The 16,516-nt window shown below is 33.6% G+C and overlaps 1 long non-coding RNA gene across 1 annotated transcript in view; it reads left to right on the forward strand.

The window, feature by feature from the left end:
- The first annotated feature begins 957 nt into the window (after nucleotides 1–957).
- The window catches only part of LOC145267201 (uncharacterized), a 393,072-nt gene continuing 377,513 nt past the window's right edge, over nucleotides 958–16,516 (forward strand). Inside the window, exon 1 of the long non-coding RNA XR_013864836.1 lies at nucleotides 958–1,183. This is a non-coding gene — a long non-coding RNA (uncharacterized LOC145267201). The remainder of the gene's footprint in view (nucleotides 1,184–16,516) is intronic.

The raw sequence follows: 16,516 nt of genomic DNA on the forward strand, positions 1-16,516 counted from the left end.
TTCCTTAATTAATAAGTAGTAACAGTATAATTATGATAATGTTCCTTAATTAACTAGTAGTAACAGTAGAATTATGATAATGATCCTTAATTAACTAGTAGTAACAGTAGAATTATGATAATGATCCTTAATTAACTAGTAGTAACAGTAGAGTTATGATAATGATCATTATTTAACAAGTAGTAACATTAGAATTATGATAATGATCCTTAATTAACTAGTAGTAACAGTATAATTATGATAATGATCCTTAATTAACTAGTAGCAACATTAGAATTATGATAATGATCCTTAATTAACTAGTAGTAACAGTAGAATTATGATAATGTTCCTTAATTAACAAGTATTAACAGTAGAATTATGATAATGATCCTTAATTAACTAGTAGTAACAGTAGAATTATGATAATGTTCCTTAATTATGATAATGTTCCTTAATTAATAAGTAGTAACAGTATAATTATGATAATGTTCCTTAATTAACTAGTAGTAACAGTAGAATTATGATAATGATCCTTAATTAACTAGCGGTGACAGTAGAATTATGATAATGATCCTTAATTAACAAGTAGTAACAGTAGAATTATGATAATGTTCCTTAATTAACTATAAGTAACAGTAGAATTATGATAATGATCCTTAATAAACTAGCGGTTACAGTAGGGAGACTATAAGGCCGGAATAACAAAATGGTAATTAGGTTTATGGAAAAAACAAACCAACTCTAGCGCCTAAAAAACAACTAACCGTTATTCTGGGCATCCTTTATTCAGTTACTGTTAAAGTCCAGTCCTGTCTGTAGAGGTTTAGTCGAACCCAAGACGCCCAGTTACAAGGTCGGACTGGTCTTGGCATCACACCTTCATAGAAGTAGACTCGCCCGCGTACACGTGAGGCGATAATGGGCTACTTAAACAAGACATTTACGGCAACGAGGGTGCGTTAAAGTAAAGGTTTTCTTGCCGACTCTTCGCACAGTCCAGTCGAGCGATTTAGTGACTCTGTTATCAACGACTGGTAACGTAGAAGAAAATGCGAGAAAGACTGAAAAGGATTTTTTTCAAAATACAACAGGAAATCGATGCTAATAAGATATTAGCGATCGACACGAAAGAGATAATTACCAGATCAAACGGAATTGAAACCATGGAATTCTGAACAGAAATAACTCCGAGATAGAATCGGTGAGTGCAAAACTTTGCAGAGTTAATACTCTGCATAAGAACCGCGGCTAGTGCACTTGCTGATCCGCGTTATGTTTTAATCGTATTTCAAAGTTTTGTTTTTGTTTTTTGTTTTATTCAATTGTAAGATTAAAGTATAGAATAGGTACTAAACGTCCTCCATGTTAAGAATGCCATTTTAAAAAATAACGTTATTTCAGCACGGGTTCAGTAAGTGAACTAGTACCTAAGAACCTCCTCGGCCAATTTGTCATTTTTCTTCCTTGAATTGGAGTTCGCTGGGGAAAGAGTGAGTTATAATGAATTGTACAGAAATAATTAAAAAAAAAAAACTAAAAAAAAATAACTCCTTAACGGCAATGACGTCTTGTTTAAAAGGTATTTTTTTAATTATAATCTATTAACGGGAGATGTAACAAAATGTATTAAGATTGTAATACTGTCAATCCTAGGTGCTAATGCAGAGAGTGATCCGCGCTATTTTTTTAAATCATATTTCCACGTTTACAGTTTTGATGTCTTATTGTAAGGTTAATGTACAGAACGCCCTCCTCTCCCCCATGTTAATGTTTTTTTTAAATGTTATCTCAGCACGGATCAATAAGTGCATGAGTACCCAATCCTCTTTTAAGAACAAAGGATCTTATGTTAGTTAATTGTTAGATATTGTGGGAATTTCAGTAAAAAAAAAAACAAAAAAAAAACGACACTCTTAATATAGCATTTGTGATCCAAAGCTGAAGGGAAATAATTTCATAATAGGAAATGTAATACACATTATCAACTCTTGAAAATAACCGGAAACGGCGATTGAAATTAAATCTGCATTTGAAAATGTTGTGCTCAAGGAATCGGAGAATGCTTTTAAAGCAATCTTTAATTGGGTAATGAAAGAAAAGAAAATAACAGCAAAAGACAATATTAAATTATTTCATATTTTTGTAAAACTAAAAGAAATTCAGATTTCTCGAATGAATCAACTTTGTGTCCATAACATCTATATTATATGAACCCAATTGTAAATTTTTGCTTGACTTGACAATTTAAATTATCTTCGCCTCTTCTATATTAATCTTTTTCAAATAAAACAAGATATAATTTTTATAACCAAATAATCGTATTTGTATTTTCTTTTGTAATGCAAACTGTCTAATCCAGCACGTTTATCTAAACTTACACTCTGGTTAACTGCACATAACCATTTCTAAGCTTATAGACATTTCTACGTTGAAATTGTTATAACCTGATTAAAGTTTTTACGGTGAGGGATTTCGAAATGTTGTCTAGCACATGTTACTGTCGATGACTTTCTCTCCACATATGGCCTATTTATAACTAAATGTTTTCATATTTAGAAATATGACTTCCCCCTCCAGAGGATGTAACCCATAATAAAATCTCACGGTATGCTTGTCAATTTCTTTATAAACACGTTCGTATAATTATATATTTTTATAAATAGAATCGTAAAGTGATTTCCTCTGCTAATATATATATTAGCAGAGTGACCCGACGCTGCCCATGATTTAGTGGCGTATGTTTCACACTCCGGTATTTTTTAATGATATCGGAATCTATGAAATAACCCAGTTTTCAATCAAATCAATTGACTGCCTGTTCGAATTCGGAACCCATCGCGATGCACCAGAAGGAAGCTTTACATGGCTCTCATAGTGACGAAGTTCACAATATTTTGGTGTACAGTGCACTGTAGGGAACCTAAGTTTTATTCTATAAAATTATATATATAATATATATATATATATATATATATATATATAGTACTTGTACAGTCTAGTCGAGACCTTGAAAATATCGAAAAGCTTATTTTGGTACGTATCCGTTATGGACTGGAGATCTCCGAAAAAAGTGTCATTTAATTTGATCGCGTAGTTTTTTTTTTACAGCGGAAAAACACGTTTTTGAGATGGCGTTGAAGATCTTGGTATTTTGGTTTGGAGTTTCAAATGCTACGGGAGATAACTCAATTTAACGTACCGACAATCCGTCTCCATCTTTAATACTAGCTTTTCTTCCTAAAAATTTAACCTCTGGCTCAGTATCATAACATTTTTTTTTCGCTGTAAAAGAAAAACAAAAACTACTTGATGAAATTAAGTGATTTTTTTTCCGGAGAATTCATTCCATAACGGATACGTGCAATATACCCCCTTCGAGATTTTAATTTTTTTAATGTCTTGACTAAACTGTAAAATCACTAATGTGTGTATATATATATATATATATAATATATATATATATATATATATATATGCTTCAGACATAAATATTCATTCAGAACGCGTCTTTATCAAAGAACCTACTGTTGATTTTGTTAGGCTTTTCGGTTCATGTTCTAATAAAACTTCTCAGATGCACTTTTGATATCAGTCTGAGTAATGTGTTAACCTTGGTTAAAATTGACTGTTCTGTCTGAATATTTTTATATTCATTTTGCGTTCTTTTCTTTGTATAAATACAGAAAAAAGTCTGATTTATAAAAAAAAAAAAAAAATTCTAGCAGGGGGGGAGCACCCTGCTTCGCCCGGTCGTAAAATACGCTTTAATATGATCATTTTTAATTTGTCCAGATTTGTATATCATACCATCGTGATTTCAAGAATAGAAAAAGTTTGTGCCTCATCAGTTAGAATCGAAACTAAGATAAACGGTAGCACGCAAACCTGTACGCTGTTACACGTATTAAGAATTAAAAATAAAATAAGGTTAATGTACAAAATGTATAACAATTTTTAAAATTGGGTCCATTTTGACCGCTTTAAAACTACTTAAACCAGCTAATTACCCATAAGAGTCCATTAAAATCCAATCATTTGAGACAACTAGAGTCGCTTTCCGACTTTTAGTTTCGGTAGACATTTTGAAAGTATGGAGACGGACACATAGCTTTTATATAATCAATTTTCCCGTTTACTTTTTTTTCTTCAAGAATAATTTGTAATCCTAATATATGATCGTTTTATTGTACAACATTTCTATTCGAATATCTACAATATTTTAACTTGGAAAAAAGACTGGTATAGATTTTGTGACTCTCCTAGGAAAAGCGAACTGCAAAAAGTACATGGAGAATGGTAGTGCGTATATAGAAAATAAAAATTAGAACAAAACGTAGCTCGTTAAAGGTAACACTCAAGTCTTCGTAGCTCTTGAACAATTAGTATACATTTAAATATTTTTTTTACTGATTAATGAACCACCTTGGAAATCCAGTTAATGTACGCATCCTTATGTCTAATTAGTTATAAAAATGTTTTTCAGATCTCATCTGTAAGGTAGGTTAAACAAGTGCACATTCAATTATATCATCAAATACGGACTTTATATAATCTTCACTAACGGGACCTGTTGAAATTCACCAGTGGACGCATTCATATGTAATATATTAATGTTGGCATTCTGAAGTTCAGCGTAAATGGAGGCGCTCTGATATTATATTGTAGCTCTTTTGTTCACACCACTAAAGTATTAATCCAAGCTAGCGTGGATGCCCGGGGTAGCCAGGTCGTAAAGTACGCTTAAATGATATTTTAATTTTTGTAGATTTCGTATATATTATCATAGTTAATGTTCCATCTATTTTTATATAATACTAGCATGGTTGCCCGGCGTACCCCGGTTGTTTGGAAGTGTTGAGAACAAAAATGGTAGTAGGAAGGCAGGTTTAAACCCGTAACACCAAATGAAAAAAAACGAAAAAACGTGACGTCTTTGCTATTATGACCACCGCTAAACCGGATGTGACATAGGTTTAAATTAAGGCTAGACAGTCGGAAAGAGGGGATGACTTTCGTAAATATCTGCGAAAAAAGCAACCACTCCCTGTAGCAAAGTGCCCAATTTAAGGTGAATAAATTAATGTTTTTAGTCAAGTTTTCGGTGTTTGTCGTCTGAAGGGTCGAGCTTCAAAACGATGCTGAACTTGTGAAAATCCGAAGCTATCGAAAGTTTTAGGCAGACATGCAAACATACATTTATATATTGGTAGCTCAAATTTTCGACCCAAACCGAGTAAAAAGCTTGCGCTGTCTCTGAATACCCTTCATGTAAAATTTCAAATGTTTAGAGCAGAAATTTTCGGAGTAATTTGGTAAACCGCAGAGATTTTTTTTTTTTTTTAAAGTTTGACCCCCTATTATGACCCCCCTTAACATTTATTGTGATATATTCATATCAAGTTAAGTTAGATCCATGTCCACGGAACCCATTTCTAAAATTTCAAGTGCTTATACCCAAAATTGGCGCAGGAGTTTGGTAGAGTTCTCGAAGGTCAAATCGTTGAACTTTAACAGCCAAATCTCTGGCCGAAAACGGATTACAAAAATTGTCTCAAATTTCGAGTCTGTAAACTGAAAGATGGGGTTATTGTGTAGGGAATCACACATGATTGCAACGTCTTGTCAGACGAGTGCCACTCCCTCAGACATTTAAAATCCATGAGCCCAAATTCCTGAGGGAGTATCTATACAAAGATGTTAGAGACTTAGCTTTGTGCAACAGCTAAGTCTCTCTGTCTGTCTGTGTGTTCAAAATGTTGAGATCCAGCAACAAATTAAACTGGAGACCCGCTTAATGCGGGTACTGGTCTCCCGCTTTGTTTTTTTTTTAAATCGGACTTGCTTCTCCTAGAAAGGTTGCCTTCACCACGGCTTATGGGAGCCCTCTCCACCCCAATATACACACACACACGTATATATACGGTGCTAGTTGTGTTTATATTTGGGAATCACACATACATACATAGTTGCGAGTTTAAAATATATTCATATGACTTGGGTGTAATTTTGAATTTTACTGTAAAGACTTTTCAACTGAATTAACTGAATAAATACGATGTTCAATATCATGAATTTTTGAATAGTGTTTTGTCACTTATTAACTTATATGTAGGTATGTTTATGTACTGTATAAACAAAACCAATACTTCAAAAAGGTGTTGATAGCAACAAAAAGTGTATTTGATTTTACAATTGTTTCCATACCAGTTCGACAATTTCAAGCATTATGGCGTTTGAGAATTTTCACCACCAGCATTTTTTCAGGCTTCTTGAATAAAAACTCTTGGCAATAGAACACTTTTTAAAGAAAATTCCCTTAACGAAAAAGAGGCATGTGAAAAAACATTTACCCCGAACGCATCCTCCGTGAAAAAGCCCACTCAAATATTAATATATCACCTAATTTTGGTATACTTATTTAAAATGTAAGTTTCCACAAAAAAACCGGTAGCTATTTAACATTTTTTATATATCCCATTTATTGAATTCCTGAATTAAATTTCTGTATTTCTTTATTTCACGTAATTTTTTTTAATGGAGTATTTTATTTTTATATTTAAAATATGGCCAATAACCTTGCAATAACGTTACGGTTAGTTTTTAGTTTCGTGTTCGCTAATTTGTGGCAAGCAATGTTTACAAATTATCAATTTTTTATTACTTAGATTAAATACCATTTTAGGTTTCCTATTTTCTTGAATAGAATAAAGAAAAAGAATACATTATATTCATTAATACTCGTACAGCATTTCGAGTGAAGGATTCTATTTTATTTTCATTATTTAATATTTTAAAATTCGTTATTCTGATCAAACATGGTTCTATATAGTTATGAAAGTCAATTACGAAGGGAGATAATCTAATTACGTTGTTAACTGCTAGTAGATGAATTCTGTTGAAGTAAGGCCCGTATTAGTACCATAACAGTTAAAGGGAGATAACTAAGGTCGTTTGATGTCTCGCGTATAGTGAGTGCTAGAAATCGTCCATGATTTAATTTAATTACAGATACATTGTGCTACGATGGCATATTTGACAAATTAAGAATATAAAGTATATTTGTAATCTTAAAACTGATTAGTTATCCATGGGTTTAACCAATCTACTTGGGTTACTTGTGGCATCACAATTATAAGTCGTGTATTGTGTTCTTGGGTACCTAAAATAAAATAGTGTATATCCTCTAATTATTATTCTGAAAACAAAACCATCATTAGCTATATGTTTCACTCCGATGAGGCGGCTACCCCTGCATTTTTGGATAAAAACATTTAGAACAATGAGTAAATAAACCAATATGGATTGAAAAAGCTTTATATTTCAGATAAACAAAACCAATTAAATTAATTTCCAATCCACTAATTGCTGCTTTAATTTTTATTTACTAATTGCTAGTTTATTAAGTTGTTTTTTGATCTGGAAATGGTATCACTTATTTCGCCATCAATACTGCTACAATTAAATAATAAAAATGCTCACCGTTATGGAACAGTTTCCAGTCGTTGTTGAGCGTTATACTTCATCTATATTTCATTACCCAGATTAGAATAATAGAAACTATATTTGCTTATTAAATTTAGATCCTTCATTTATATTGCATCATTTCCAGCTATTTAACCCTATATTAAAGTTTTATCCCTGCGTCCGAGGATCCTTATTGTTGTAAAAAGTTATACCTCAGTTATATTTAAGGCGTGATAGCAGAAACCTATTCCTGTGAAAGATCCCTGTATGGCATCTAGCCTTTTATTCAAAATTTTCTTTAGAATTCACTATGTAAAAGCTTCCAATTAACATAGATTGCACCTTTTTTGATTTCCCAGGGATGTACTTCCTCCCCCTATCCACTACTGACCATGATAATTCCGAATTTTTATTTCTATTTAGTTCCCTAACTCAGTCCCCTAATGCAGTTGTATTCCTCTTTTTATTTCCAATGCTGCTTCTTACCCCCCCCTGCTATCGTTAACACCTTCTCTATTAGTTTTCATCTCGGGTTCCTTTTTAAAGGATACAAGTATTCTAAATCTTTCCTTAAACCCGCAATCCATGGCCCCAATATATACTTACCTAGTATTATCGGTTATCTCGCATTTATGCACTGTTTATGAGCTTAGCCATTTCCCACCCAACGGGCATTTTCCGGGTATTCTGCAATTACATTTTCTAAGACACTTTCATTCCGTGCTCATTCGTTATTCCTTATCTTAGTGATTTTCCTAATGTTGGAGCTAATTATAGTGTTAAGTAGCTGGACGTCGAGAAAGAATTTTACAGAGTTTCTATTTTGCTTAATGTATTCTCCGGGGGGTATCCATTCCGTAGAATTCCCTAGGGATATTCTTATATGCTCGCTGAATGGTGGTTTGAACTAAACATGTCTATTTATTTCATTAATGGTACGACCCTCGCCATTACCTGTTCTGCTATTATTACCCCCACCGTTCCTATTCTTTTGATCACTTATTGATATTTGGTTTGTTTTTTTACCTCATTGCCGTGTTATAGGAAATTGTGCAGTTAGGTTTGTTCTTACTATTGTTGGTCCTATTATACTCAATTGTTCCGTTGTATCCCGATCTCATGAGGGCATCATTGTAATACCCCTTGTTTTTAACAAAGACTCATTCTTAGAGTTCTTTAATTCTTTGGGAGATGTTGGGAACAACGCCTTCTTTATACACTTCCGATGGTTCGATTGGTAATCGATGTAGAATATTTTTTGGTTGGGTTTTTGATATGGTTGAGTGTTATCTCTAATCCGGATTCCTTAAAGGAACTTCTGTTTTTTCTTGTTTTTTTTTTTCGTAATATGATCGCTAGAATTAACTACAAAAATGCGCCATCCCTATAAAGTCCCTCATTTAAACCTGGAATTTTCCTGTCTTTAGTAAGTAAAAACCAACCAAGTCAGTAATGAGTCTGGGGCACCCATTGATGTCAAAATGTCCCTCTCTATCTTTTCTAGTCCACAGTTCCCTGTTATATCTGATATTTTCCTAGCAATTTTTATAATTTCAATTTTCAACTGTTAATTTAATTTCCTCTTCTGCTAGTTTAAGTGCTTTCTCACATAGTGTAGGGGAAATAGAAGGGTAGTATGCATCTATATCGAACATGATGAATTTGTTTTTTTGGGAATCTATCGAACAACTTGATTACTTCACCTGAAGAAATCCATAGGCTGTGTTATATTTTGGATTTTAAGGTTGATATGATTGTCTAGTTTCTTTTTACTGATATTACCTATATCGGATGCGCATGAGGCTATAAGTCTAATACTGGGTTTATTTTTGAAGTCCGGTTTATGGTCCTTCAATAAAAACATCTATTTTGTCTTGAATCTTTTTCTCAAATGTTTAATGCTAACAAGTTGATTCCAAATAGATCCTCTTCAGTTGCTTTCTTATACTTAAGTTCAGTCAAAATAAGATTGTTTTGAAAATTAATACTAAAAATATTCAGTTTTATCTGCTGGAACCATATGTGTATATATAGACTCACTATCATGGGTACCCGGCTCTGCTTGGGTTCACATGAAGTTCCGTTTGGAACACACCTGCTCTACTAATCATTTTCATGGGTAACGTATACCCTCACAACGCTTTAAAAAAAAAAAGCGGATAAACACCTGTAAAATGTAATCGCCCATCAAAAAAATCCGTGATACCTTCTCTACCAGATATTTTGGAAGAAGGGATACAAAGAAACTATTCTCCGGATATTGAGCACTGGAAGCCCCCCCCTCCTTCAAAAATAATTAAAAATAAACATTGCAACTTTGTTTCAGTAAGAATAGCAGCGAATGCCCGTTAGATCGCATAAAACAGAACTCTAAAAAAAAAAATGAAGATTTTAGCAAAAATGAATTCACAAAACAAATGAAATTTTTCGTCATTTTATGTTTATAGTATAATCCTCCCCCGTCTAAAAAAAAAAATCGAATTTGTCATATTTTGGGGTTCGTTTTGTTAATGAAATTGTTAGGTGAAAGTACAGAATTAAATCATAACAATTTATTAAATGTATTGTTATTTTATGTTTCAAATGTACATACGTGTGCGAGAGATAAAATATGCGACAACGTTTTCTTGCTCGACTTCTCCTTCCTCTTTTCTTATAACCGTCTCCTACAATGATGACGACCGGGGATAGAGCGCACAAATTGACAAGCACAAATATATGAAATTATACATTCACAAATATCAGCGGCGCTAAGTGTGTGTGACACCATTGACCTTACTTCAACTCGTACATTGTGTCAAGGCACACATTGACAGTTGATATGAATGCATCTCTTCTAAATCGTTCACGATTCGGTCCAAGCAACGTTTTGACTCCGATTCCATGCAATGGGAAACTATCTAAATCTCCTACTTTTATTCGTCGGAGAAAACTAAAGACTCCCCTCAATTGTTCGCTACTGGACTACCTGCCAGAATAATCATTGTCAACGGACAAACTAAGTATGAATATGGACGTTTATTTTCCGATTGTTTATGCCCTTTGCCTGACAATACTATTTCAGGTTTATTTTGTTCCTCTACATTGTTTTTTTTTTTTTTTTTTTTTTTTTTTTTTTTGGTAGACGTCCTAGCACGAGGATTCTATCACACACACACACACACACACACACACACACACACATACACACTTTTTAATTTGAGTACACAAAACACAAGTCGCTACAAATCTTATCTTTAAGGCTTAGACTGGAACATATCAAGCGACAATAAACCCCTTGGAACATTATATATTCAATTTTCACTTCAAACAAGATACATTACAACTTTGTAGGGGAATACTACCACGTAAATAAGTTTCAGGTGTACTATGTAGTAGTTGAGCAGCGAGATGTCAGGTTACATTATATCTGAACTTCTGCATGTCGGTACAGTCGGAAGCAGGAAATCTGAAGGGAGTTCAAAATTTAAGCAGTTCTGGGGAAGAAAATATTCGAGTAAACGCTTTCTTACCTCTAGGGATCTCTACTGTTTAGAGGTGGGATGTTGCTGCTTGGCATATATATTACATCTATTAAATTAGTAATATTATATATTACTAACAACAGTACCCGTCGTTAAATGGGTTCATAAATAGCCTACACAAAATGGACTTTGATTTATGAAAGTATAATAGGTTATGAAACGGAAGGCTTGTAAATTTACCTTGAATTTGGGCGTATCAAAAAAGTAAAATATGAGTAAAAATAAAATAAACCCCATACTTTATTATAACATACCTATTCACACTGAAACATTTATCACAATATTCTGTAGATCTATATTAAAAAAAAACCTTGTTAAACATTGTGACATATTTCAATTCTATGGAGGTCAGGTGCGAACGAACACAATTTTATATCATATGTCTTCAAATTGAAACATAATTATCAAATTATACTTGTACAGATATGAAAAGACGTTATTAAAGTGTGTGCCTATTTCCATTCTATGGAGGTCAGGCTCGTACGCTGACCCAACAATTTTATTATACCATCACTATTTAATTAAAACATACTATAATGTACATCTATATCAAAAACACTTGTAAACGTTTTACTTTATTTATTTCCATACTTTGTGGATAAGACGCGAACGTACACCACATAATTTTAATGAACCACCATTCTGCCAGATCAAATTTACCCATTCCTGTCTCGATCCATCTATCCTAATGTAATCAGTTTTTTTTTTTTAAATAGTCAAACATAGAAGCCTATTCGTGACTACAAACACACACACACACACCTTATATTATAGATATTATATTATACATATGTATTATATTATACATATGTATTATATTATACATATGTATTATATTATACATATGTATTATATTATACATTGTACATATTTAGTGTGGTAATGAATGAAAAAAAAACAGCCAATTCAATTGTTTTTCTGAGAATGTTAGTCAGCGGAGGGGGGGAAGACCCTAATGGTTTGAGTATAATGAACTAGTTTTGACTAAAGTTTCATTTCATTCGGACAAAACATTAATAAACGGGACCTAATTAGAGTATGCCCCCGTTTTTTTTTTTGGGGGGGGTGCCCTCTGTATTATATATAAAGTTAGCATGTTCTCTCTCCGTCAGCTTTAACTTGTAATACATTCAATAATATCTACGTTTGAGAGCTGGTTATATTTTTATAAATGTATTTATTCGCTATGTTTGTACAAGCGTTCGAGTTAAGCCTGCGGTTCCTTTCATTAATACGACGATGGAACGCTGTCTGTAATAACGCAATGGAGACACAAGAAGCGACCCATGCCAGCCGGTTATAGTCGACAACATATCGACCTGTTTTGAATTTTCTATATTCCTATCGTTTGATATCGTGTCTACCACCCGGGGAGCTGGTTCCGTTTCCAGGATGGTCCTTAATCAATTAACGCTCCCCCCTCGGGAAACGATAGTGTCATTGCTATTCGAACGTGTTGAAAGATAAACTAGTTTTTTGATCTTAAAATATCCAAATGTATGCATACGCAAATATGTAGTTCTACATTTTACTGATATTTTTGCAAGTATGATATGCATGTTTCGTTTGCTCCTGTGATGGCGAATGTCGCTTGATAGCTAAAAGTTTTGATTGGTCTTCAAAAACAATTTTTTGACATCACAATTGTGTATTGATTACAATATAACAATGCGTTGAGAAATACCTTTATAAGTATGCAAATCTTAAAAAATTAACACATTTAGTCGTATTTTACGCTATGCTGTGTATAGTTGCATGTAATCATAAAAGAAGAAAGCACCCCCACGTGTGTGTATTTTGTGGTGATACAACTTACCTTCGGATGGGATCTGAGATATAAATTAAAGATGGAAGCCATGGATTTCTAAGGTGTAGTCTCGTGGAATCTCACAAGATCTCATATTCCACTGCACCCATATGCAAATGGAATAGGGGTCAGATTTCTTATAAAATGCCTGTTGGGAGAACACGTGCTGAAAGTTGACGGTAACGAATTCTGAGCTTTTGCTTATTGCATTATTTTGCTTTGCTGTTTACGAGCCCATTTAATTGCACACTCATTATTTTAAGAAACCTTATCTGAATAGATACAGCTCTATGTATGAACGATGTCGCGTAGAAGTTGCGATGTTTAGCTGATAATGTTCATGTTTTTAACTTCTTCCACAAACGAAGCGCTTAACATTTCGGTTTCCTTGGAAACTCTCTTCAATTTTCTCTAGCCGAGAGAAATACAATTCCAGACAAGCCCTGCTTAGCGCCAACTTTCTCCTCTCTTCATGATTAGACTCTGCGAAATTTTCGACCATCATTAAAGTGTGTTGCCAAGGGTATGTTAAACTAGGCGAAAACAAGTATAGTACTCCAATTCATACGACGCATCTAAAAATGCATGAGATGGTTAATTGCAGGAAATCACCAATAACGATCGTTTTGTTCTGTTTGCACTCGATTTTATTATCGAGAAATCGTGGCAACTAATATGATGTGTTGTGTACAATCCCGTATATTTATTTTAAACATATTGTAAACGTTTCTGATTTTTTTTTTTGTTTGGAGTCTTTTAAATACTGGTTTTGTTTTGACTGTTATTTCCACGTTTCGACCTATTTTGAATTTTCTATATTCCTATCGTCTGGGCCCAACTCTTTTCCTGATCTATATTAATGATCTTCCAAATCACATCCTTACATCATTTGTAGACATTTATGCTGACGACACTACCATTTATGGTAGCACATCTAAGACAGTAAACGACCAAGTTCTCTCCAATTCTCTCTCCTCTGATCTTGAGCACGTAGTACAATGGGGTAAAGAGTGGCTGGTTACTTTTTAATGCATCTAAAACCAAGCTTCTTTACATCAACATTCTGATCCTAATCAGGCATCAATTGAAATGAATGGCTCTCGTCCTCAGGAGGCCTCAAGTTTTGACAAGCTTCTTGGCTTGACCATTACTCCTGATCTTAAATGGAACACGTACATCAAATCTGTTGCCAAGGCCGCTGGAAAAATGGTGGGATCTTTCTATCGATCCGGTAGATATCTCACTGCTGATGTTATTCTCTATCTATATAAGAGCCAGGTACGTCCAATGATGGAATACTGTTGCCATATTTGGGTAGGAGCTGCTAGAAAGGACTTGTCCTGCCTTGATAGAGTTCAAAATAGACTTCGTAACCTCGAAGTAGATGCCCTTTTCTCTTCTTTGCAACCTCTATCTCACAGAAGAGATGTTGCGAGTTTGTCTCTGATGTATCGTTATTTTCATGGAATGTGTTCGACTGAGCTTCAATCTATGGTCCCCCTCGCCAAACTTTCACAAACACTCGTCTAGCTGTAAACACTATCAATAATTCCCCCCACTCTTTATCTGTGCCTAAACCTAAACGTAGATTCCATGAACAAAGTTTTTTTCTTAGAACTGCACGCCTGTGGAATTGTCTTCCGTTGCTGTTGCAAAGACGTCATATTTTCCCGGTACAGGTTCGAGCCTGCCCTCTTACTAACAATTTTTTTTCTCAACACATACCGCCAAACACACGCGCAGAAATATATATATATGTGTGTGTGTGTATCATATCTATATAATATGGCGATTAAGCTACACTGAATATTCCGCGTTTCGTCCACTTGGACTTTTCAGGCTTATGCGCGAAGTCTGAGGGTTTTTATCGTTTTTTTTTATATTCGCATCTTCTATTGAGATTTACGTTAGCCAATCAGCTTTCTAGTATCCACCGCGCCCTTCCTATCAGCCAATGACCATGCATTTATCGGACAAAGGCCTATATAACCTCTGGTTGACCTGTTCCTGTGTGTGTGTGCTCTATTGTGCCTGTTTAAGAACCCAACATCTATTAAACACTAGAGAAATAGCAAACAAATGTGTTCACAAGATAAAATTTACTCTTGGATAGCGATAAAAATTTTTTAAACCTAACTAAACCAATAGAAAATAAACACAAAATTAAACATGAATATCCGTAAACGATCACATATACATATATATATAACTATGGGTGCATATATATATATATATATATATATATATATATATAACATAAAAAAAACACTAACCTCGTTTTAAAACATCAACAAACACTAATATCCAGGGTAAATAGAACCACAGAATTCGCGCATAAGCCCGAAGAGTCCTAGAATGGATGAAACGCGGAATATTCTGTGTAGCTTAATCGCCATGTTATTTTAATAAAATACTAACTAGCACTTTTGAAGTAAATACTTAGTTTACGCATAGATCTATACTTTCGTATATTACTTTTATGTGATTAAATGAAGTAGTTATCTGATAATGTATATCATATATCATATATTACATTTATAACATGATATATCATATATATATATACACACATGATATATCATATATTAGAACACTTCAGCCCACTGTAAATGATAGTGCATTCGAGAAAAGCAGTAACATTCTAAAATCTCTTGGACCGACTTTGAAAGCGGCATCCAGGAACCTGCTGATTTATCCTCGAATTTTTAATCGATCTCTATTCTTAATCGACTTTTAGTCGACTCTATATATTTAATTTATTTCCGTTTACTGTATGCTTCAGTTTTAATTCTCATTTTCGCTACTTCGGACTTTTACTTTAACACCTGATGATTCGTGGACTAATCGATAGCTCTCGTGACAGCAACACCTACGGCACTTCTAATATTTTTGATTTTGATACGGAAAATCGAAAAATTACAAAACTAGAATCATAAAGCAAAATATTTCGTTGCATTTTTGTTTGAATGAAAAATGCTGTCAAAATACCAATTTAATATATATATAATAACCTGAATGTTTGTGCCTGGTCAGGAATAGGCTCCTATATAGTTTACTATTTAAAAAAAAAAAAAACTGATTACATAATGATAGATGTATCGAGACACAGGACGGGTATGTTTGATCCGGCAGAACGGTGGTTCATTAAAATTGTGAGGTCTGCGTTCGCGCCTGGTCCAAAGTATGGGAATGAAAAAATAAAAAAAACGTTTACAAGTGTTTTTGGTATAGATGTACACAAAACATACTTACCAAAGTATTCTTAACTTAAATGGGATAGTATAATAAAATTGTGAGGTCTGCGTTCGCGTCTGGCCACCATAGAATGGAAATTGGCACAAACTTTAAGAAAGACTTTTCATATCTGCGTAAGTATACTTGGATAATTATGTTTCAGTTTGAAGAAATATGGTATAATAAAATTATGGGGTGTTTGTTCGCACCTGACCTCCATAGAATGGAAATATGTCACAAACTTTAACAAGTTTTTTTTTTTTTTTTTTTTTTTTTTTAATATATATAGATCTACAGAATATTGTGATAAGTGTTTCAGTGTGAACAGGTATAGTATAATAAATTATGGGGGTTATCTATTCTATTTTTAATTTCACCATACTTAGCTTTGGTTTTGATACCCCCAAATTTTAAGCTCTTTACAACCCTTTTCATAATCTAACTTTCATAAATCAGTCCATTTTCTGCAGGCTGTTTTAAACCCTGTCAACGACGGGTACTTTTG

This window comes from Euprymna scolopes, chromosome 42 (genome assembly GCF_053919585.1).
Source record: "Euprymna scolopes isolate OS-2025 chromosome 42, ASM5391958v1, whole genome shotgun sequence".
Classification (NCBI taxonomy): domain Eukaryota; kingdom Metazoa; phylum Mollusca; class Cephalopoda; order Sepiida; family Sepiolidae; genus Euprymna; species Euprymna scolopes.